Genomic DNA, 26,128 nt, shown 5'->3' with positions numbered 1-26,128 from the left:
TGGGATTCTCCAAGAGTCGATGTTAACTGGTTGGGCCGAAGGGCCTGTTTCCACACTGTAAAGATTCTATGAAACCTCTTCTAATTGCTTGCTACTTGATATTAATTGACAGAAAGGTGTTAACCGGCACATGGGACAAAATTGTCTTGACCTTGTTCAGAGCAGTACCAAGAGATATTTCACATCCGGCTCGCAAGAGAAAGAGAGAGCAGATGGGCACTCGTTTTAAGATTTCCTTGGAAAGACAGCAAGCGTGACTTGAATTGTGACAGCACATGGCTGGGCAGGTGATATGTGCACACTCAAGTTTTGTCTTGGTAATATATAGGTATTTACGATCAGAAGACTGCTATTTGCCATCTGTGGAGTTTTTTTTATAATTTCTCCATCTGCTTTGTTGTCTTCCCTTTGGACGATTGAAGCTTTAATTTCTGTACCATGGAAGAAAGACAGGCTGCGGTATATAATAACAGTGAATCAATTTGATTCATCTGGGCAGCACTGGTGGTGCTTGTGTTTAATCTGCTTGGCTGCTGCGTTGGATCTCCTGCATCATAAACTTGGCAGCGCAAGATATTGACGCAGCCAGTGGTATAGTGATAAAGTCACTGGCATGCAGCGAGTTTGAATCACACCACAGCAGCTATTAATTAATTTCAATTAATAAAATATCTGGAATGCTTTTTTTTTAAAAGAAAAACTATACCTGATAGTGGTGATCGTGACAACTATCATCAATTATTATAAAAACTTATCTTTTTCACTGATGTCCATTAGGAAAGGAAATCTGCCATCCTTATCCCTGTCTGGCCTCCAGAGTCAGAGTAATGTTGCCGATTCTTAACTGCCCTCTGAAATGGCTTGGCAATGCATCTTGATTAGTGATAGGCAACAACTATTGACCTTAGATAACAAGGTGTAGAGCTGGATGAACACAGCAGGCCAAGCAGCATCAGAGGAGGAGGAAAGCTGACATTTCGGGTCTAGACCCTTCTTCGGAAATTGGAGAGGGCAAGGGGACTCTGAAATAAATTTAAAAAGGGGGAGGCGGTGATAAAAGATGGATGGTGGAGCGAATAGGTGGAGAGAAGCTGAACAGGTCAAGGAATCGGGGATGAAGCTAGTAAAGGAGAGTGTAGGTAGGGATTTGGGATGGGGCTGGTCAGTGAGGAGGGAGGAGCAGGTAGGTGGGAGGGAACACAGGCAGGTCAAGAGGGCAGGGATAAGGCTAGTTGAGGTGAGTGTAGGTAGGAAGTGGGAGTGGGAGGGTTGATCAGTGAGGTGGGAGGAGCAGATAAGTGGGAGAAAAGACAGACAGGTCAAGGATGTGGGGAGAAGCTGGGCTGATCTTGGGATGAGGCTGGGGGTGGGGAGATTTTGAAGCTTGTAAATTCCACATTGAGACCTTTGGGTCGTAGGGTTCCCAAGTGGAATATGAGGTGCTGTTCCTCCCAGTTTTCGGGTGGCATTGTTGTGGCACTGGAAAAGGCCCAGGATGGACATGTCGTCCAAGGAGTGGGAGGGGGAGTTGAGTGGTTCATGACTGGGAGGTGTAGTCATTTGTCATGAACTAAGCATAGGTGCTCCATAAAACTATTGGCTATACCAGTGATGCCCATATCCCATGAAAATATCAATTCATAGAGTTTTTAACAACATGGGAAAAGGCCCTTTGGCCCATAGTGAGTAAAGGAATAGCAAGGGTGGATACTGTCTCATTGAAATGGCAATGGGGAAAACTGGGCTAAATTATAAAGATAGATTCCATAGACAATGCAGAGCAAAAACTGAATAGTAAAAGCGTAGAAATGAGCCTAGGCTGGAGTTCCATTATCTGGCTCTCTGTCCAAAGTCCACCCTCTGTAACATGTGTTTGTTCAAAACTGTAGGTCATTCCTGCTTAGATTGGATACCTGTGGGTTCAATCCTGTTCCAAAAGTGGGTAACTTTGGTGAGGCCTCAGATGGATGAAAAGATGCACAAAAGGCAGTGATTCGTTCCTTCCCCAGGCCACAGGAGGCTGTTTTATGGAAATTGCTTCTGTTCGACAACTAACCTGAGGTTATAGCTTTAACCAGAGTCAGAGTAGATTCCCAAGAGACAGGGATTATAAGGCATTAGGGAGCTTGACCTGAAGTCTCTATTGTTGGTTAAGTGTGGATTTGAACCAGATTAGTGTAGATTTAGGCTCGATTCCCTGTAGATAATGAGGTAGCTCATTTCAACTGAAGGGAAAATAGGAAATCTTCAAAACCCGAGGATGTGGAGTAGAAAACAAAACAGCCAGGGCACTAAATAGCCAATTACTCCACTGGATAGTTCATGGGGACATCAAGTGAGGATAAACTCTTCCCTTAGCTGTCGTTCAGATAAGGTAGTGGATGGTAGCCAATGCCACGGGAACAGGAATCAGCACATTAGTCGAAAACTTAGGCGTGGAGGAAGAAAAAGATGCCAAGTTTGCGAATTCATTACCAAGGTAATATAATTTATGCTGACAATTATTTTAATATTAATGAAATTATGCAGATTTTCAGTGAAGAATAATTATGTTTTAATTTGAAGGTGTGCTGCTGTATAATCCCATGTTTGAACTCAGAGGGAGGGATGCTTGGATGAATAACATTTGAGATGGAAGCACAGCAAGGAAGGAAGAATGTTGTTTCCCTGACAACCACTCGTTGCCGTGTTTATAGGCTGAAACATTCTCAAACAAGGAAGAAGCAGCACCTTTCCCTGGATGTCCCAAAGAACCTTTCACTTCAAAGTGCAGTTGCTACTGTAAGGTAGGCATTTTGAGCACAGCAATGTCACATGAAATGAGACAACTGACCAGCCAGCCTGTCTAGGTGGTATTGGTTGAAGATGAATACATTTTGAACGCTGCTAGAAGGTGTTTCTCACACACTTGAAACATCGAAACATAAGAGGTAGGACAGTCAGGCACTCTAGCCTGTTCTGCCCATTCAATGGGAACATGACTGATCATGGCCTAACTCAATATACCCGCGTTTGGCCCATTTCACTTAATACTTTTGCTTAACAAAAAATTAGCTATTTGAGATTTAAAACTAACATTAACCCAGCATCAACTGCCCTTTGTAGAAGAGAGTTCCAGACCTGTAACATCCCTTGGGTGTAGAATTGTTTCTGAACATCTCTCCTTGAAGTAGGATAAAGGATGGACATTCCACAGGGATCAGTGTTGGGTCCACTGTTGTTTGTCATTTATAAATGATTCAGATGAGAATTTAGGAAGTATGGTTAGTAAGTTTGCGGATGGTGTAGGGAGAATGTTCTAAACCGGAAAGGGTGCGAAGAAGATTGACAAGGATGTCACCAGGACTGGAAGGTTTGAGTAATGAGGAGAGGCTGGATAGGCTGGGGCCTTTTTCCCTGCAGCATAGGAGGCTGAGTGTTGACTTCCTGGAGGTTTACAGGGTTATGAGGGGCATGGATAATGCGCATTACCGATACTTTTCCCAAGGGCGAGGGAGTCCAAAACTGGAGGGCATGGGTTTAAGATAAAAGGATCTAAGATTTTGAAGGGGTGGGTAACACGATGGGCAATACTTTAGTGCAGAGGCTAGGGGTATGTGGAGTGAGCTGCCAAGGGAGGTGGTGCAGATGAGTGCAATTACAACTTCTGGAAGATGCTGAGACAGGTACATGCATAGGCAAGGCTTAGAGGGATAAGGGCCAAACGCAGGCAAGTGAGACTACTTCAGTTTAACAAACTTGGTCCGCATTAAGGAGTTGGGCCAAAGGGCCTGATTCCATGCTGTATGACTCAATACTGTATGAAAATTGGTTATAGTGGACAGTGAAGAAGGTTATCTAAGTTTAGAAAGGGATCTTGATCAATTAGGCCAAAAGGTCATGAAAATAATGGGGTAATAATTGTATCAGAGATAGTAGGAACTGCAGATGCTAGAGAATCTGAGACAACAAGATGTAGAGCTGGAAGAACACAGCAGCAGCTTGGCCTGCTGTGTTTATCCAGCTGTACACTTGTTGTCTCTGGGTAATAATTGTAGGGGGTTTCAACGTCCTCAATATTAGCTGGGAAAGACAAAATGTGAAATGCATAGAGGAGGTGGAATTCTTAAAACGTGTCCACAAGCACTTTTTCAGTCAGTACATGGAAAATCCTATAAAAAGAGAGGGCAATATTGGACATAATTTTATGAAATAAAAACTGAAAGAACTGCGGATGCTGTAAATGAGGAACAAAAACAAATTTTCTAGAAAATCTCAGCAGATTTGGCAGCATCTGTGAAGGAAAAAACAGATTTAACGTTTGGGTCCGGTGACCTTTCCTCAGAACCATTTCCTAATTTTAGCAAAGGAAGCGGGGCATGCGGTAGCCGTGGCAGTGGAGAGAATATAGATGATAGAACACAGAACAATACATCAAAGGAAAAGGCCCTTCCCTTTCTCATTTCTGTGCTAATCTTGATGCCAATTTACACCCATCCCAATTATCTTCAGATGGCTTGTATCCCTTTATGCCCTACCTGTTCATGTGTCTGTCTAAATGCCTCTTAAACGTTGCTATCATATCTGCTTCTACCATCCCCCTTGCAGTGTGTTCCTCTGCGTAAAAAATTTACCTTATACATCTCATAGAGTCGTACAGCATGCAAACAGACCATTCGGTCCAACTAGCCCATGCTGAACATAATCCCAAACAAAACTAGTCCCACCTGCCTGCTCATGGCCCATATCACTCCAAACCTTTCCTATTCATGTACTTATCCAAATGTCTTTTAAATGTTACAATTGTGGCCACATCCACCACTTTCTCAGGAAGTTCATTCCACACACGAGCCACCCTCTGTGTAAAAAAAAATTGCTCCTCATGTCTTTTTTAAATATCTCTTCTCTCACCTTAAGAATGTGTCCCTGAGTCTTGAAATCCCCCATCCTATGGAAAAGACACCTTCCAATAATTCTATCCATTCTTCATTATTTTATAAACGTCCTACACTCCAGTGAAAAAAGTCCCAGCCTGTCCAGTCTGTCCTCATAACTCAAAGCTTCTTTACCCAGCCACATCCTGGCAAATCTCTTCTGATCCCTCTCCAGTTTGATAATACACTTCCTGTAACAAGGAGACCAGAACTAGATACGGTGTTCGAGAAGAGACCTCACCAATGTCCTGTTTCCTTTAAATTTCACCCCCTTACCTTAAGGAAGTGACCATAATTCTGTAAGACTTGTAAGAGTTTGAAATGTCTCTGCTTAATCTCTTAATCTGTAGAGATTAAGCAGAGACATTTCAAACTCTTACAAATCTTACAGAATTATGGTCACTTCCTTAAGGTAAGGGGGTATTGTCAGATTAGTATGGCCAATCCACCTCACCTGTACATCTTCGGACTGCGGGAGGGAACTAGAGCACCCAAAAGAAACCCACACAGACATGGGGAGAATGTACAAACTCCACACAGGCAGTTGCCTGAGTCTGGGATCAAACTTGGGTCCCTGGCAATGTGAGACAGCAGTGCTAACCATTGAGCCGCTGCGCTGTACAGCAGTATATGGATTTCTTTATTCTTGCATGGGATATGAGTTTCCCTAATTCCCTGCCAGTTCAGGAAGCGGTTAAGAGTCAGTCACATTGCTGTAGGTCTACAGTCACAATGAAGATTTCCTTCCTTGAAGGACTTTAGTGAACCAGCTGGGCTTTTTAACAAAAGTGGTCACCATTCGGCTAGGTTTCAATGCCAAGTTTTTAATGAGTTCAAATTTCACTACCTCCAGCGGTGGGATTTAAACCCATGTCCCCAGAGCGTAAGCCTAGCCTTCTGGATTTCTAATCCAGAGGCATTTCTACTTTGCTACTGGCTTCCCTTGTTATGCACTGGCTTAAATTTGCATAAACGTCTTTTCATCTAAGATTCTCAATTCATAATTGCTGACAGAAAATATTCATTTCATCCTCCTGCCTGGGTTACAACTGAGTCTCCAAGGGAACGAAAAAGAAACTCAAACCTACACAAAGTGTGGAGCTGGATGAGCACAGCAGGCCAAGCAGCAGCTGTGTTCATCCAGCTCCACACTTTGTTATCTCGGATTCTCCAAAATCTGCAGCTCCTATTATCTCAAACCTACACAAGTTTATTTACAACATAGTTTCCACGAATAACAACTTGTCTTGAGATTTTGTTTGCAAACATACCTCTCTGTTTCTCTTTTTGATTTAATTCCGCACATTCTGCCCTTCCACATTCCATTGGCAGAGGTGTTCCCATAAATTAGAGATTTCATAACTTTTTACATTCCCAAGATACTTAACAGCAAAGGAATACTTTGAAATACGGTTGTGTTTCAGAGGTCACACAAAAATTCCACAAAAGAGTGGGTGAAGGCTAATAGCACTCAGAGACCAGGTGATCTCATGCTGTAGGTGAAATAATTGCAGGATGTCTTATATTGGCAAGTAATCACAGGCCTGCTCCAAGTGAAATTTCTTTGATTCAAAACTTCCTGATAATGTTTCCTGTGGTTGGTGGTTAAGCCTTTCAGGTGGATTCTAAATAATTAGATAGTACTATCACAATAAAAAAAAAGAGGTTCTCCCTTCCTTCAGTTTTTTTATCACCTGTGGTTAATATTAAAGAACATTGGGTACCTGGTTAAGCGCTGTCAGTCTGCAAATGGCCTGAACTGTACCTGATGTTTGCCCCACATGTGGCAGACAGGGTCAAATCAGCAGCTAGCTTTGTGTGCAGGCCCCTGGGAGTCCTGCTGGATAGGGTGATGCTAACCTGGGACTTGCATCTACCACAGGACTAGCAAATGAGGCTACGACGCCTGACCATGCCAGCTTGGTCCAATTTGCCACTCAGGTCAGAGCGGTCTCAGCTTGCCAGAGGAAAACCCAGCCCTTTAGGAAGAAGGTCAATGACCTTCTCCACTCTGCCAGTGAAAGCCTCACTCTATCTCTGCCCCTGTATCTACCTCCCACCAAGGCTCATGCTCTACTATTCCTCCTGTTGGCTGCAACATCTTCCCCTTTTGTTCTCACCTACCGACAACTCCTGACACCATTAAACTTGTTCGTCTTCTGTGCTACCTACTTAGTCACTCGGGACTCCTTTCCACTTTGCATATTCTCATTAATATTCCTCAGTGGTCATTCAAAGTCAGCTGGTCCACCTCCCAATGGTCAGAATAGTAGCTAACAGTGATAAGGTTATCAGTTCCTGCTAGTGTAAAGAAGTCTGCTCCCTGATGGTGTTCTCTTCAGGTGAGTAATAGCCATCCACATTTCTCTCCTGTAATACGTCTTTCACAATCTAAGAGGAAAACAGACCGTAGTTGGGCAGGAAGAGTCAGATTGGCCCATTATACAATTCTTGACCCTGCCATGAAGAGAGGATCCTGACTCTCACTGTCCAGGGCAGGGCCTGGACTGGTATGGGAAGCTGCCCTTGACAGCCTGTGCCAGCAAGCCCTGAGCAAGGGCTATCACACTTGATGTAACGTGAGGTCAGCTGACAACCAAGAGGCTTTGAAGCTGCAACGAACAGCAGCTGGACATCTCTGGCTTAGATGATGAAGAGCAAAAAGGCAAGGGAAGGCAAGGCAGGGACACTGTGAGTACCCAACTGGGATCAGAGTGAGTGAGTAGCAAGCAAAGAGCCTGGAGATTCAGCGTCGCCCAGGCCATGAACTGGGCACATGCCCCTGAGTACTATGGACTTACTATTACAGTGATAACTGCCAGGGCAGTACTGAAGTGCAGAAGCATGCTGTAAGTATATCAGTGATGACCCATGAGGGCTCTTAGATGTTGGCACATCTCGGACCCTGATATCTGTGGATGTGGGTTGTGAGTAGCCATACACATAGAGGCATTAGTGCTCAGTGTCCAATGTGAAGATCCTCCAGAGCAAGCAGAGAGCTGAAGTTGCCAAGGGTTTTTTTTGTTCATGCTCTGTCTAGCAGTTGTACAAGATTTAAAGTCAGCAATGGCTTCATTCATTGTGCTTCTGCATCCATAAACTGGCAGGTCATCCACTATCTTCACCAATATGGAGACATAGCTAACTATCAAATGTTGTCAGCCTTGGTATTCCTTAGGAGTTGCAACTACCTGTTTTCCAGAATGCAGTTAGGGAAGTATTGCTTTGAGTTCTGTCCTCACTGTCTAGAGTCGTGATGATTTGTGCCTTTGCAATGTTGGTTAGGGTCACGAGATCTCTTTCGTGTTTTATATAGAATCTTTGGGTTAAGGCATGCTCTCTGCTACCCATTTTTTATTTTCACTGCTAACATGCTGCTAGTCTAATCTGTAGGATTTGATACTTTCTTGATAAAGCCTTTCTTTCCCTGATCTTCTATCTGCTACCTTCAGGGCAGCTAGAACTTACCTTGGCACATTCCACTTTCATCTGCTTTGAGATGATGTTGTCCTAGAAAACATCTTACCCTGGAACCATATTATTATACTCCTCTAGGATTTGTAACATGGTGCAATGATTTAGTGTGCTGTAACTTGTTGAAAATCTCTTTAGCCATGGTGAGAATGGCAAGTGCAAACTTTAGACTTGCTTCAGCAGAGATAAGTTGCTTACAGTCTGTGGTCTGGAACTCCAGGTCATTGCTCATGTTATTGCATTGGGTTTTCGCAGTCTGTCAATACAAGTGTGAAGCCATTACAAAGCCTCAATCATTCTTTGGAGGATCTCATTTTTTTCATGTCACATTGAGCCAGACTTTGTCTGTGTAGGTCATGATGCCAACATGCTGGCATCTATCTGGCCTTTTCTGTTGTTCTGATGTTCTTCTTCTGCAGTCATCATTTCAACAGTCACAAACTATCTGTTATATATCAACCGGACTGAAACATGTTGTATATGAAGAGTCATTCATCAGAGCCTTCAACTCATATCTCTTTAGTGGCCATCTGTTCTTGGTACCATGCTTCCTTCTAGCCATTTACTTGTGTGTAAATGATTCAGTTTCAGTCATTGCTTTCCCCATGCCAGAGATGACTTCTTCTCCTTTGGATGATGTCCACTGCAGTACTTGTATCCTGCTCTTAAAATGGGATGGTTCTGCATATAGGGTTGGAGCACTCATCAGCATAACACAAGACATAATCTGATCTGCCATGCTGTCTCTGCTGATATACAACCTTCTGTAGATGCCAATTGCTTTTCTGAATGTGAACTTGACCTCTCTCACTTGACATGCTGACACTGCAGGATCTCTGATGCCTAATACAATCCTGTTTCTAAATCATTTTTTAAGTTGTGCATCTACACTGGCTTCTGAGTTAGTGAGGTCACAAATTAAGTCAATGAGACACTTTTTCATCCAAATACCAAAACTTGAACATACCCCTTTTATAACCTACTTTCACTTGGCATTCAAAGCATGCCTTCAAGATTTTGAACATTTACAACGTCTGCTTTTTCTGCTCTTTAGAGAGTCTCAGAATGGACAGTCATTGAGACAGTTTTTCCTAATGGAGGTAAGAGTGTAACGACGTGTAGCTTCCCTGGTTTGTTGAACAAATGTGTTGCTTTTTTGTAATTCTGTCATTGTGTGTGGAAAAACTGCCAGTTTTGCTCCAGATCACCTTTCATCTTGACTGGTTCTAGGTGAAGAAATGTTGCAGCTATTTTCTTTTGCCCAGTCTTTCTGCCACGGCCTGTTTCTTTGTTCGTTTTCAGTTTATTTCAATTGTTTATGGCATATTTCTCTCAACATTCCTGTGTTGCTTTATCTGTAGCTGTGCTTTTTCCACAAGTCTTCGACACTCAATCTAAGCTCCACTTCTGACACAGTACTCTGTGCTTAACAGACAGCCATCTGGTCAGAATGGGTTCTTTACTGAAGTGTCTGTAAGATGGCTGCATGCAGTGTGAATGTCCCATGATGGAGATCACATGACTATGGTAGACCAGGGACGGCATTTGTACCAAGTTTCATTTCAAGTCAAACAGCAATGAAGTGCTTCTGAAGTGTAGTCAGTGTTGAAAAATAACTTGTACACAGCAAGGTCCCTTGGTTATGACAAAGTAATGTTTTTTAAGGTGGCAGCTGAGGGTGAAATATCAGGGAACTCCAATGCTTTACACAGAAATATAGAATTATTATCGTGCAGAAGAAAGCCAATTGGCCCACTATGCCTGCCCCATCTCTATTGCCTACGCCAACTCCCTGCTTTTTCCCCCTTTTCTTCAAAGTTATATCTTGACATCTTTATCTTCACCTGATGGAACCTCATTTTTACCCCTCATTCAAAGATGGCAGTTCACCAGAGGGAAAAGCCAGTGTAAACAATTACAGTAACATAGCTGGCAGTGAACAAACCGGTCATTCTGACTCTCTATTTTCAGGTATATAACGCAAATTGTAGCAGCATGTGTAATATACAACCATCGAATCCCTACGGTGTGGAAACAGGCTGTTCAACCCAAGTTCACAGGGCCCCTCTGAAGAGCATCTCACTTAGGCCCTTTCTCCTAATTTCCCATGTCTAACTCACTTAACCTAAACTTCTCTGAGCACCAGGGGCACGAGAGCATGGCTAATCTACCTAGCCTGCACAGCTTTGGACCGTGGGTGGAAACTGGAGCACCCGGAGGAAACCCGCGCAGACCCGGGGAGAATGTGCAAACTCCACACAGCCAGTCACCCGAGACTGGAATCGAACGCAGGTCCCTGGCACTGTGAGGTAGCAGTGCTAACCACTGAGCCACCGTGCTGCCCAAGTTTTACTCTTATTTCCTTTGCGGGCAGCACTGCCCTGATGCTGCACAAGGTTGCCAGCATGGATTATGTGCTCAAACTTTGCCCGTCCATATTGTAATAATGTGAGCATTTGCTTCCATGTCATGATGCATTGTCTGAAAAACAATAAATAAAAGAGTTGGCCTTGGGACAGTGATTTCCCTGGACCTTCCAGCTGTCTAAAGGTTAACATCCACATCTAACCCATTTCCTGACTGTCTGCTTGGTTTAAAGCAGCAATCCAATATGTATTAAAAAAAAGTTAAAATAAAAATCTATCCAACGATTCAAAAGCTTTTTGTGATTGCTTTGGGGTATTGCACGATAGGCATTTCCAACAGCAATGTAAAGTACTGGGTTAAACATAGCCAATTGAACCAGTCTGGAATGAATGCATTAAAAATTATCTTGTCACTATTTCTGTTTGCAGGCTGTTAGCTTAATCTACAAGATTTCAAACCCATTTGTCTGAATTCATTTATGTCCTGAAAGTACATTAGTTGTATCCGTTAGCAAATCTCCAGAGCCCCTTCCTGGAGACCTTGCTAATGGCAGCACCATTTACACAAGGTTACACTGGGAAATGAATTATCCTCCTTCAATTAGACTCACTCGCAGTGCTCGAAGTTTAATATCCGTGTTTAGTTCCTTTGTGCAGATGTGATAGACCCACTGGGGGAAAGGCCAGTCAGGTGAGACAGCACTGCACAGGGACATGGTGTCACGCACATTGCTGATGACGTCAATCCGAAAGAGATGCCTGGTGACTGGACTGGATCTTAATCGTATTGGGTTCAAGTGGAGGGCAGTAATGTCACAAACAAATGGTAAATTTCACCCAATGTTAATGAACATATTAAATATGTAACATATTGCACATCAGATGTCACAATTTGGATTTACAAACAAAAGTGGAAACCCGTGCTTCCCCATCATCATCTCCTGATGTCCAGTCAAGTTACAATAAAGTCTCTCTTGTTATCAAACATCTCCCACCTGTAGTGACATTTCAGCGCAAGTTGATGCTGTTCTCATTCAAGAAGGGAAGGTTGGCAGGAGACTTTATTGAGGTGTTCAAAATATTGGAACGAGTATAAAGGGTGAAACATTTCCCATCAGCAGAAGGGTTGTGAAGAAGAGGACACCGATTTAAGATGTTTGGCAAGAAAAATGTTGACTTTCCTGCTCCTCAGATTGCTGTCTGACCTGCTGTGCTTTTCTAGCTCCACATTTTTTGACTCTAGCTTCCAGCATTTGCAGTACATACTGTCTCCAAAACAAAGTGTGCCGTATTAAAGTCATATGACTTAAAATGAGCCAAGTATAAGCATGCGGCAGCCTCAGTTCATTTAGTTAGTTCCCACGGTGCTAATATCTACAATTGAACACAAAGCATTGGTGCGAGGCAAAATACATTTGCTGTTAAAAGAAAAATGAGCAGATTAATTGCAGACAAAGTGATGAAAATCAATCAACATGTCAGACAGCATCATTGGAGAGAGAACACAAAGTTTATCTCCGGGTTAGTAACCCATCATTAAAACATTTGCTATTTCGCTCTCCATTGACAATGCAGTGTATTCTAGCACTATCTGCTTTTATTTCAAATTTTCAGCATCCACAATATTTTACTTTTGTGTTTGACTGAAAATCAATAATTCTTTCAGCCATGAAAAATGAGCTTTATTGTCCTGTATTTAGGCAACCTTGTTATTAATGTAATAATTTACACGATAAAATTCATGCAAACAATTAGGAACTCAATGTGATCTGAAAGCCTGGCGCCATTGCATTAATAATAGAAATACTTCATTGATTAAAGTTTGCTGCTGATCACTACATTTACATCTTACTGAGTTCGGAATCTCATTATAACGGCTTTAACACAAAATTCCTGTCATCACTTTCAGACAAAAAACAAATATGGTGAATGCTGAAAATCTGAAATAAAATGCAACCGTAAATAACTTCTGGAAATTTGTGCGAGATGCGAAAACAGGTAATACAATAAAAAGGGAAAGAGCTTCAGGAACCCAGCAAGTCTGGCATCAGTCGTGGTGAGGAAGACAAAGCTAATGTTTCGAGTTTGATACTACTCCTGTTCAGAAAAACCTTTTGAAATTCCGCAGTTCCAAAAGAGTCACATGTAGACCAGACCAGGTAAGGATGGCTGTTTTCTTCCCTAAGGGACATTAGTGAACCAGATGGGTTTTTCCAACAATCGACAATGGATTTGTGGTCATCATTAGACTCGTAATTCCAGATAAAATGCAGACCTGAAACACTAACTGTTTCTCTCTCCATAGACGCTTGCTGAGATTTGCCAGCACTTTATATTTTATTTCCAATCACCAGCGTCTGGAGTAATTTGCTTGTGCTTAATAAATGTATGCTTCCTTTGTTAGGAGTCAGACAATCTCCTTCTCACTTCCACCTTTGATATTATTACTCTACAGAAATACATCAAGGTTTCTGCACAGACACAGACTATTCCACCCATCTGGACTATGTCTGCGTGAATACTCCATAAAAGGAACGTCTCACATAGCACCATGTCATTATACCTCTCATTTCCTTTCTGGAGTTATTGAACTGCCCCTTAAATGCATCTCTGCTTCATACAGTCACACAGGTCTACAGCACAGACAAAGCCCCTTTTGGCCCATTGAGTCTATACTAATCAGAAGCAAGTACCTAACTATTCTAATCCCATTTTCCAGTGCTTGGCCTTGTATGCTTTGGCAAGACAAGTGTGCACCTAAATAAAGATAACAAGGTGTGGAGCTGGAGGAACACAGCAGGCCAAGCAGCATCTTAGGAGCAGGAAAGCTGACGTTTCGTACCTAAACCCTTCATCAGAAATGGGGCAGGAAAGCTGACATTTCGTACCTAAACCCTTCATCAGAAATGGGGCAGGAAAGCTGACGTTTCAGGCCTTGACCGTCATCAGAAATGGGTTCAGGCCATCCCCCATTTCTGAAGAAGGGTCCTGACCTGAAACGTCAGCTTTCCTGCTCGTAAGACGCTGCTTGGCCTGCTGTGTTCATCCAGCTCCACATCTTGTTATCTCTGACTCCAGCATCAGCAGTTCCTACAATCTTGATTGCATACCTTAATAACTCTTTGATGCCCCGAGCGTGTCTGCCTCTAACACACTCTAACAGTGAGCTCCAGACTCCCACCACATTCTGGGTGATTAAAACATTTCCTCACATGCCCCCTTTAATATTCCCAGCCCTTGCTTTAAATCTATGCCTCCTCGTCAATGATCCCTCCACCAATGGGAACTGTTCCTTAATAAAAACAGGAAGAACTGCGGATTCTGTAATTCAGCAACAGACACTGAAAATACTGGAAAAGCTCAGCAGGTCCGTCAGCATTTGTGGAGGGAAATTAGAATTAACATTTCGGGTTGAGTGACCCTTCCTCAGAATAGGAATGCTCCTTCCTATTTATACTCTTTATAATTGCACACATCTCAATCCTGTTCCTGCACCGCCCCCCCACCATCCCCACCATCTCCGCGGCTCCAATTAAAACATCTCCAGCCTGCCCAACCTTGCTTCATAATTAAAGCTCTATCTGCGACTGCAGGGTCCACATTCAAATTAGAATTCAGCTTGGAAATACATAACATAGAAATGAGATGTGCGAAAAGTAGGTTAAATTTCCGCCCTGTGATCGTTCACAGGTAAACACTACTCTCAAAGGCGAAAGAAGCCCTCACTGAAGTAAAGCACAGTCTCGAACCTCATCGAAATGACGCTGGAGGTAAAGCCAGTTCCACACGGAGTTAACGTGACACACAATCTGTGAGAATCACGAGAATCCCGGTGCTACATTTTCCAGGCAGAAAATCGGGCATTAAACAGCATTGTTTCCAGGGCAGGAAGTTGTAGCTGTTTAATCAGCATCAGAAGGGGCTGCAGTTTTCTTTTATCTCCTCACTGGTTAGGACGGACATGTTTCCGTTGTGGAAACTCTCCGATTCAGAGCACTCAAGCAGCTCAGAGTAAACAGTGTGCTTCTCATGCAAAGGCCTGTTTCTCATGCACATCCTGAGTCTATTTTCCTGTTGATAAAGCTTCTTGGCAAGTAGATCCCACCGCCTCTGCCTGTTGAAAGCATCAATAGTAATGCAGGCCGTTTAGCTAATTCCACTATTTTGTTAGTAAACAAGGCTTCAAAAAAAAGAAAAGACTTACATTTCTGTAGTGATACACGTAACCTGAAGGAAACACCAGCATGCTTTACAGCCAATGAAAAAGTATATTGAATGTTGTTGTTGTTGCAATGTAGAAACCAGGTCTTCTAGCAGGGAAACAGCAAGCTCACAAGCACAGTTAAATAAATCACCAAGTCATCTGCTGTTTAGCGAGATAACAAGGTGTAGAGCTGGATGAACACAGCAGGCCAAGCGGCATCTGAGGAGCAGAAAAGCTGACGTTTCGCGTCTGGACCCTTCTTCAGAATGAAGGATCTAGGCCCGAAACTTCAGCTTTCCTGCTCCTCTGATGCTGCTTGGCGTGCTGTGTTCATCCAGCTCTACACCTTGTTATCTCAGATTCTCCAGTGTCTGCAGTTCCTACTAGCTCTGCTGTTTAGCGATGTCAGTCAAGAAATAAACACCAGGCAGCAATAACTTAGCTGCACTTCTTCGAAACAGTGCCACGAGATTGACCCAGGAGAGAAAGATGGGGACCCTCACAGTTTAAGAATGACCAAATCACCAGGACACCAGATGACAACAAACTCTCCAACACAGGGTTAGTACCTTCAGCAGAGTAGAACATTGGAGTGGTCAGAGAGGCAAGAAATAAAACTGTTTCAGGACAGGACAAGTGTATCTTAAATATTACATATAGTATGAGTCACTCATGTCAAGTGTTTCATTTCAAAGTTACCCGAAGGCCCAAATACAATTTGAAACCAGAGTTGGGAATTGCTGAGAAATTTTACACCTGATACAGGAAAAATATTTTTCTGTCAAAAATTCCTTGCAGTGTTTTCTTGTCTTTGACAACCCTCTGTACACAAGTTTATCAATCCTATGCCCCTTCATAAATTTTCCCTTCACCTGTTCAGATACACCTCTGAAACAGGTGAGATTTGAACATAAACTTTTGGGCCCAGAGGTAAGGACATTACCACTGCAACACAAGAGCCCACTGGTCCTTGTTCTATGTTTGAATCATAGAAATCCGACAGTGTGGAAACAGGTCCTGCGGCCCAACAAGTCCACACCGATCCTCAGAGCATCCCACCCAGAACCATCCCTCTACAACCCACCAAATCTACACATCCCCCAAACACTCTGGGCTTTTTAGCATGGCCAATCCACCTAGCCAACACATCTTTGGACTGTAGGAGGATGGGGACGGAGCACCCGGAGGAAACCCACGCAGACACAGGGAGAATGTACAAACTCCACAAAGACAGTTGCCTGAGGGTGGGATCAAGCCCAGGTCCTTGGCACTGTGAGGCAGCAGTGCTAACCACTGAGCCATCGATTTGTGTCAAACAATCACCTTTTAAGCAAAGTAAAAGTCATCACAGTCCTTGAGGCCAGCTCTTGTCATTAGAGAGAGACAACTGGTTTAACGTGAGAGTTAGCAAAACTTGAGCAAGGGGCACGTTTGAGAAAGTATGTTTCTCATGATGATCTGAGCCAGTGTGGGAATTGAACCCCTGTTCACATCACTCTACGTTACAGACCAGACATTCAGCTAACTGACCAAACCAAACCTCCAGAGTATACTAACAAGTGCTCAATATAGACTTCTAATTTTTCTGCAGGTCAATGATTTAAACGCAAGAAGCCAATGAACCTGAGATTTAGATCAGGGAACCCAGAACTGGATCAGAAGACTCCTAAGTACAGGAATGTGGTCAGGAGTTCAATGAATTGAGGACTAGGGTGTGTCAGGAACATGGGCCGACAACACACAAGACATTAGGGGGCCAGTGGGAGGATCCAGTGGAGTTCTGGGGATTCTAGAATTTATGGGAAAAAAAACCACCTGTTAAAAACAAAAGTCAGATATTCACAGAATTACCTAAAAACATTTGCGAGGAGGATTTGGGACCTTCAATTATCAACAGGGAGGAATATTCCGCTATGGCAGACAGTGCGTGCTTTGTTATTTTGACAAATAGGCTGTTTCGACTAATAAATGGTCACTTTGAAAAGTAAATAAGGGAGTAACGCACGAAGGAGGGAAGGAAAAGTTATTAACCAGATAATAGCATTTCCCATTAAAAAGTAAAAAGAAAAATCCTTGAGTCATTTAGAAAATGATGATTAATTGAAATAGATTTGCAATTTAATTGTGCCTTCTGTGAATTTTTGCACAATTTGCTTGTACCTTCAAGCTTGAGGGTTCCATATAATAATTTAAACTTACCTCAAAAGGCAACCTATTTCCTTAAAAAAAGTACAGATGTAATTAAAAAGCAGATTTCAAATCCAGAAGGTTACAGTGTAAATTTCAGAAATGATACAAATGATATAGATGAGAATGTGGGGGGATAATTAGTAAGTTTGTGGATGACATGAAGATTGACTGGGTGGTTGACAATAAGGGGAAAGGTGTTAGTCTGCAGAAGATACAAATGGGTTGGACAGATGAACGGGTGGTGGGTGGAATTGAACCCTAATAAATGTGAGGTGATACACATTGGAAGAAGGAACAAGGCAGAGGAACTCAAGGAATAGCAGGACGGTAGAAAGTTCAGAGGAACAGAGGGATCTTGGGGTGCTTGTCCACAGATCCTTGAAGATGGCAGGTCAGGTTAATACAGTAGGTAAGAAGGCATATGGGAGATGCCTTTATCAGTCAAGGCTTAGATAATAAGAGCAGGGAGGTTATGTAGGAGCTGTACAAGATTCTGGTTAGACCACAGCCGGAGTACGGTGTGCAGTTCTGGTGACCTCACTATAGGAAGGATATGATTGCTGTAGAGAGGGTGCAGAGGAGATTCACCAGGATGCTGACTGGGGCTTCAGTTATGAAGAGAGATGGATTAAGCTCGGGTTGTTTTCTTTGAAGCAGAGAAGGTTGAGGGAGGACCTGGCAGAGCTGTAGAAGATTATGAGAGGGATGGACAGGGAATGCTGGAATATTGAATTTAACTGCATTTATTTCAATACAAGAGTCATGACAGGTATGGCAGATGAACTTAGGGTATGGATGGGAACATGGGACTGTGAAATCATAGCTATTACAGAAACAAAGCTGAGGGAGGCACAGGGCTGGTAGCTCAATATTCTGGGGTACAGATGCTATAGGTAGGACAAAAGGAGAGGCAAGAGAGAAGGGGAAGTAGCACTTTTGTTTCAGGAAAGTGTGATGGTATTACTTAGTATACTCCTGCAGGATCACCCAAGGAAGCTATATCAACAACAAGGAGGCATAATTTTAAGGCAGAACTGAGAAATAAGAGAGGTGTGATCACTTTGAAGGGATTGTACTATACGATCCCCAGTAGTCAGTAGGAAATTGAGAATCAAATATGTTGGGAGATCGCAGTTAGCTGTAGGAATAATGGAGTTGTAATTGTAGGGAATTTGATTTGAGCTATCCAAACAAATTCTAGGGTACCAAAGTGACTTGGATGGGGAGGAATTTGTTAAGTGTGTTCAGGAAAACTTTCGCAATCAATACGTAGATGGTCCTACTAGGGAAGGGGCAAAACTCAACCCGCTCTTGGGAAATAAGGCAGGGCAAATGACCGAGATGTTAGTGGGGAGCACCTTGCGGCCAGTGACGATAATTCTATTCATTTTAAAATAGTGATGGTAAAGGATAGGTCTGGTCCACAAGTTAAAGTTAAAGATTTGGGCAAGGTCAATTTTGATGGTACTAGATGGGAAGTTCCAAAAGCTGATTTGAGAGGAGGCTGTTCATAAGTAAAGGAATGTCTAGCAAGTGGGAGGCTTTCAAAAGTGAGAAAGTGAGAGTTCAGGACCAGGACTATCCCGATTGTGTGATGTGTGAAGGGCAAGGCTGGTAGAAGTAGGGAATATTGGATCAGTAGAGACTCTGATAAAGGAAAGGAAGGAGGCATATGTTAGGTATAGGCAGCTGGGATCAAGTGAATCCCTTGAGGAGTTATAGTGGGTTAGGGATACAGCAAAGTAGGAAATTAGAGCAGCAAAATGTGACCATGAGCTGACCTTATCTGCCAAAACTCAGGAGAACACAAAGATTCTAAAAGTATATTGAGGGAAAAAGTGCACCACAGTGGCTCAGTGATTAGGACTGCTGCTTCACATTGCCTAGAGGCTTGAGTTCCATCCCACCCTTGGGCAACTGTCTGTGTGGAGTGTGCACATTCTCCCCGTTTCGTTGCGGGTTTCCTCAGGGTGCTCCTGTTTTCTCCCACAGTCCAAAGATGTGCAGGTTAGGGTGGATTGACCATGCTAATTGCCTCTAGTATGCAGGTGAGGTAGAGATGGGTCTGGGTGGGATACTCCTTTGAGGGACAGTATGGATTTGATGGGACAAATGGCCTGCTTCCCCACTGGATGGATTCTATGAACACAGTTAGAATATAATAAATGGAAGAATTGGCATTTCTTTACTCTGTTGAAACACTTGACAAGATAGCATATTACATAACCAGCAACTGTTCCAATATAGCAGCATCCTATAAACACACTCCTGGCAAACACATAATTATGATTCTCACATGCTGGCTCTCTCCAGTCCAGTACAATCTGCCCCTTTTGATTTTTAAGAGCAACTTCACTGCCTACAACTTCACTCAAGCAGCTAAGAACTCAAGCTTCTAGCACCAGCTGCCAGCAGAAGCCTTCTCAACTAACTCAAACCAAAATCAAAATCCTTTTCAGGGCTTGGTGAGCCTGACCCGCACACTCAAGATTCTTTTGTCTTACTTTTTCAAAGAACACCAAGGGAGAACTTAAAGCTGTTTATCAACTGCCTGTTGGAAGGAGACATTTCAGTACCACTGTGGCAACACCCATCTGCAAGAGAAACAGCACAGAACACGTCTCTCTTAAAGGTACAATCTCATCACGAGGTCGATGGCCCAGTGAGTCAACTGCAGACCTTGATAAATACACCACCTCTGCACAGAGGAATGATACGCAGCAGCAATTCTCCAGCGAGCCAGGCTCCTGGGTACAAATCCCAAACTTAGAGGCAAGGAGCACAGAAAACAGAAGCATATGAACACAAGAAATAGCTGCAAAGGCTATTCTGCCCTTCAAATCAAGGTATATGGGAATGTCGAAATTGCATCACATCAGCCGTGCTTTATTGAATGGTGGAGGGGTTGAGGGCTGAATGGCCTACTCCTGCTCTTATTTTGACAGTTCATGAACATGCCCTGCCACTGAACGCAATTGCAGCAAGCCTCTTACCTCAATTCCATCTCCTCTCACGATGTCAATATTATGAAATTCCTGAATATCCAAATATTAGCCACCTCCGACTTGAATAGTCACAGTTATCTGGTGCAGATCATTCATAGAAACAGAGAAACATAGAAAACTGGAGAAGAAGGAGGACATTCGGCCTTTTGAGTCTGTTCCCCCATTCTTCACGACCATGGCTAATTGTCCAACTCAGTAGCCCAATCCTGCTTTCTCCCCATAACCTTTAATCCCATTTGCCCAACTGCGATATCTAGCTGCCTCTTCCAAATAGTTGCAGCTCTTTGAACAAATAACTGCTATCTGCATTGCATCCCTGAATGGCTGGCCCATTATTCTGAGGCTGTAAACTTGTATTTTTAAGTTGAAAGGAAACAGAGTACAGATGGAGGCCGTTTGGCCCAGCCAATCTATGCTGGTATTAATGCTCCACTCGAGCATTCTCCTGTCTTTCCATATCTAAACCTTCCATTGTAAGGAATACATCTCTTTCACTATCATATTGTTTATTGAGCTTCTCCTTTAAAGCATCTGAAATAACTTCATTACTCTGTCACCAAGTCATCGTCTATTTGCACATACATAGTACATGACACTGACCCTGCTAGCTCAGAGCCAGCTCTCAGAGTGAACAGAACCCCTGACACTCCTGTTTATATTTGTCAGCCAGGCCTCCCTAATGGTACCAGCTTAACAGCCCCAAGCGGGGAACCGATGGTCTCTGAAGTCCACCTGGCTGACCTCGTTCCAATCATTATTTGTTTCAACCAATTCTTGTCAGAGCATGTTCCACATTCTCATCACTCTCTTTGGTAAAGAAGTTTCTTCTGAATTCACTATTTCTCGAAAGCCATCATTTGTAGAGTTGGTGACCTCTTATTATACTTTCCAAAAGACAGGAAACATTCTCTGCATTCACACTGACAAAACATTTTAAGGTTCTCATTTTGAGCCTTCTTTCCTGAAGAGAAAATAGCCTCGAGATCCTTTCTTGATGTGTACACCCGTACCCTCCTGCTATCATCCTTGTAAATGTCCTCTGTCCGCTCACCAGTGCCTATATTCCCTTACGTAACATGGTGATGAAAACTGCATGTTCCAGTCTAACCAAAATTAAACACAGGTACAGTGTGACCTCCGGACTTTCCAAGTCTGTCTGTCCAGGGGCAAAGTCCAGTGCTTGGTTTACTACTTTTCAGAGTTTCACAATTACAAAGCCAGGGAGGGAGGTTTCTCAACATCTGCCTTACCAGAGGCCTAAAGAATATTGTATGCTTCAATTAAATTGTAAGTTCGATCCATATATTCAATGCTCACAACAAAGACTCATGAACATGATGAGGAATTAGGTCATTCCCCTCCCAAAATAATAAAGGGGGTCAGCTAAGGTTAGCAATGATCTTGATTTGATATGCTCTGTTGCGTGAGTGCTTCTTGGCACTGATTATGCTGACCTTGGCTTGCTCACCCGTCAGTTGTTAGATTTAGTGGCCTCAGGGGCTTTGGCCTAACAAATATATATATAAAAAATCATAGTCTGGCCTATAGCAATCCGGGAAGTCATTATTTTTGTGTGAAAAGTAACTCCTGAGGGAATTTCATGAGGAGACCAAGCAGTTACTTTTGTTGTGTCTCTTTGATGTCTCTTTCCTGCTACACAATTGGTGAAAGCAGACTGGACAATAGCCAGGATGAACACAATGAGTCAGCTTTTTCTCTCACAAACTCACACAGGATCTCTGGTCCACCAGACCACAGTGACACGGCACAGGGAGCAGAACTTCTCCCTGGGGTTAAGGTGGGTGCAAACCCATTCTGCATTGAGCCAGGAATTGGTAGTTCGGGTAGTCACGGTCCCCACGGCTGTGACAAAATAGCCTCCCCTTCCATCACCCTGATACCAGCTGGAAAGGACATGTGCATGGAGAGAGTGGACAAGGATTTGGAGTCATCGAGCTATGCAGCACCGAAACAGGCCCTTCTGTCCAACTCTTCCATGCTGACCAGATATTCTAAGTTAATCTCGTCCCATTTACCAGCAATTTGTCCATATCCCTCTAAATCTTTCCTTTTCATATACACACCCAGATGCCTTTTAAATGTTGTAATTGTACGTGCCTCCACCTCTTCCTCTGGCAGTTTATTTTTTACATGCTTCACCCTCTGCGTGAAAAAGTTGCTCCTCAGGTCCCTCTTAAATCTTTCCCCTGTCACCTTAAACTGATGCCCTCTAGTTTTGGACTCTCCTGTCCTGACCGTGACTATTCTCCTTATCTATGCCTGTCATGATTTTAGAAATTTTTATAATGTGACCCCTCAGCCTATTCAGCCTGTCCCTGTAACTCAAACCCCCTAAAACCCTGGCAATATCCTTGTAAATCTTTGTTGCATCCTTTCAAGTTCAACAACATCTTTCCTACAGCAGAGAGACTGCAATTGAACGCAGTATTCCAAAAATGGCCTAACCCATGTCATGTAGAGCCACAATCTCCCAATTCTAATGCTCAATAAAGGCATGCGTACTAATTTGTCCCTCCGTCTCTTCCTTGGTGAAATAACACAGCAACATTCAGCACTTACATAAAAACCAGGGAAAATCTGCAAAGCTTTAAACTCATGGAATGAATGGGTACCTTTGGGAAGGAAGGGGTCATATTGTTTGTGGGAGGAGTTGGTTCCTGGAAGAAGGATAAAACACAAACGCCTTAATGACATAACACAGCAGTGAACGTTGTCAGAGAGTGAATACTAGGGCCGGACATTCCTGGAAATGGGGTCGGGAACAAAGTCAGAATCTAGCCAACTCCTTCCTAACCCTAACTTGTCTGCAGCACAGAAGCTACCTGACCAAGAGCAATGGGTAGTCAGAAAGGCTCATTTGTTAGTGATTTGGAGCAAAGGCAATCCCAGTGGTAGCACTTCCCCGTTAGAGATGATCTCCCTGCCCTCGTATTGAGGTCAAAGCTAAGAAAGCTAATAGCAGCAGATAAATGGGAGCACCACCTGTATGATCTCCATCTACATCCACCCCACCCCATCCCTCCCTCCTGGACATACACCACTCTGAGTTGGAATCTTTTCCGAAATACTTTCTTGTTGCTGTCTCCTTCCTGAATTGCACCATGAATGCGCCTACTTCATAGGGCCGGCAGTGGTTCAAGAATGCAGCTCACCACCACCTTCTCAAGGTTAATTAGAGATGGGTGACACATTGGGGCTCAGTCAATGATGACCACATCCCCGTAAGGTTAATTGAGTTGAGTACATAAGGTTAACTGTTAAGCGAAAGCAGTATTTAGGGGAAACTACCTGCCAGTTCCAGTAGATTCACTCTCTAAACAGGAAGTTTGCCTGAACAGCTAGCAATTTAAGTAGCACCTTTCCCATTGGATAGTCCAAAGTATGCTACAGGAAACCAAGCCAACAGGGGGCAGTGTAAGGCAAGCTTGGTCAGAGAACTAGGCTTCAAGGAAGGTCTTAAAGGAAAAAAGTGAGATGACAAGCAAAATGGCTCGGGGAGGGAATGCCACAGTTTCAGACATAATCTTCAATGATGGAAGTGTAGGATGTACAAAAGGTCAGAATTCGAGAACTACATCATCCATAGAAAGTTGCAGGACTGACTAATGTTAGAGAAGGGAGGTAGAGATGGGCAAAGCCATGGAGGGGTTTGAGCACGAGAGTAAATATAGCTTATTTGCTGCCACGTTGACACCCAAAACAGCAATGACTAAATGTAAAGAAAACTTTGGGGCTGTTGGGAGCGCTTTGAGGTACAATCAGAATGACAGCTTCATTTTAATAGAAGTTTCGAACAAGCAGGGGATGGGAGAGAAATGGATCAAGGAGATAGGGATGAGAGAGGCAGGGATAACAGGGATAGGGATAAGAGAAACAGAAATGAGGGGAGGTAGGGATGAGGGAGTCAGTGCTGGGAGAGATAGCAATAAAAGAGACAGCAATTTGAGAAGGAGATGGACGAGGAAGCAAAAAGGATCAGAGTCACAGGGATAAGAGAGTCAGGAATGAAGGTGTCCAGATTGGAGAGACAGGGTTCAGAGAGACAGGGTTTCCTATTAATCTTTGGTGGTGACCCATGGTGTTAGCCTTGGAAATCTTGGGCTTGATATTTTCTGAGCTACAAAGATCCTGTACAACACACAGGTGCATCAACAATGTGAGGCATTGCCAGTTTGCAGCTAGACTAAAAGTTCTCTCCCTAGGACGTCCTCTCTTAATTTATCCCACTCCTATTTCTCGTCTCCATGTGGCAAGGCACCTGGGTTGCAGAATCAGGGTCTCTGATAGTCTGCACCCCAGAGCAATTTTACATTAACATGTCAAATTTATGATGCATTCAGCCCATGTACATAAATGCTTTGTTCCTTCTTGTCCTCATAATTTACAACTTCGCCAAACGGAAATATTTCAGACAAGTTACTGTGTTTCCTAACAATTCAACAAAGAGATAAAGACTGACCCCTTGGCAACTCAGGATTAAAGCAGTATACTGCAACAGGCAAAGTGGTCTAACAGGATGCTGCACACTCACTCGGCCTCAGAACACCCCCACTAATATAAAAACTACAAAAGCAACTCTGTTTAAGGATCCACATGGCGACGTACACAAGAGCCTCCTTTAAAAAATATGGCTGGATGCCTCTTGAGAGTAAACTCAGGCCTGTCAAGCCAATTTGGATTTAATATAAGTCAATTGATCCTTGATTTATTGGAAGATGATTCATCAAGTAATGCAGCCTCTGTGTTGCTGTTCTGTGACCATTAACTGGTGAATGTTAGAATGGTAAGCAGCCGGCAATAAAACATGCCTGATGTAGTTAGGCTGCGGTGTTTTTCTGGCTAATGCATGTTAAACAAAATTTCTCCAAGGTCAGCCCCTGCGCTTCATAACCTCTGGCCTCTCAAACACTGTCCTTCCCTCCTCCATTTACCTCTGTGCCTTCAGCCAAATTGGCCCTGAGCACTGGAACTTCACTTCTGATCTTTGAGCCTTGGGATGTACATTCTCCCCCTTTTCTTGAACTTCTTGAGCAACTAGTACCTGAGACAGAAATCAGCATCAAAGAAAACTCTTTCTTAAAAATTCCTTTACTGTACATTAAAACAAACTATTTGAGGGGCTGAAGGCAATGCAAATTGGCGTTATAGGGGCTTATGGGATGAGTGGGGTGAGTGTGATTGTTGTGACTGGGAAAACAGCTCAAGGCCCAAGGCTATGCCAAACTAAAGTCTGTCACCCAGACCCACAGCTCCTTCGTGACCGTCCCCACGGCTGCGTTTTCACTCACCTGTCCCTGATGGTGCTGCTGCTGAGTCAATCTGAATGAAACGATTCACAATGTAAACAGACTCTCTCGAAATAAATCACATGTGCCCCTTCATTGATCATTATTAAGCCGAATGGCAGCTACATTGTGTTAAATTTATCATGAAATGTGAAGTTAGTAGAACGTAAATTGCTATACATTAAAGGAACTTAATGTGGTTTGAAATCTGTGCTGCTTTATCAGCTGAAATGTATGCTGTAGTCTGAGATTGAGAGCTGCAGGCTCTGAAGGTGCCCAGACTGATTTACAGAGCATTTTCTGATCAAACTGCTCAGAGATGTCATCACAATCTCCTCTGGAACAGGTGGGACTTGAGTTGGGGCCTCCTGGCTCACGGGTACGGACACTGTCCTTGCACCACAAGAATCCCTAATATGTGACCCACATCAAATTGATGCACAGCACAGAAATAGGCCCTTTGGTCCTACTCGTCCATTCTGACCAGGTATCCCAAATTAATCTAGACCCATTTGCCAGCATTTGGCCCATTTTCCTCTTAACCCTTTCTATTCATATACCCATCCAGATGCCTTTTAAATGTTATAATTGTACCAGCCTCCACCACTTCCTCTGGCAGCTCATTCCATACGTGCATCATCCTTTACATGGAAAAGTGGCCTTTCAGGTC

The sequence above is a fragment of the Stegostoma tigrinum genome, chromosome 30, assembly GCF_030684315.1.
Source record: "Stegostoma tigrinum isolate sSteTig4 chromosome 30, sSteTig4.hap1, whole genome shotgun sequence".
Classification (NCBI taxonomy): Eukaryota; Metazoa; Chordata; class Chondrichthyes; order Orectolobiformes; family Stegostomatidae; genus Stegostoma; species Stegostoma tigrinum.
This window is presented reverse-complemented; position numbering follows the sequence as displayed.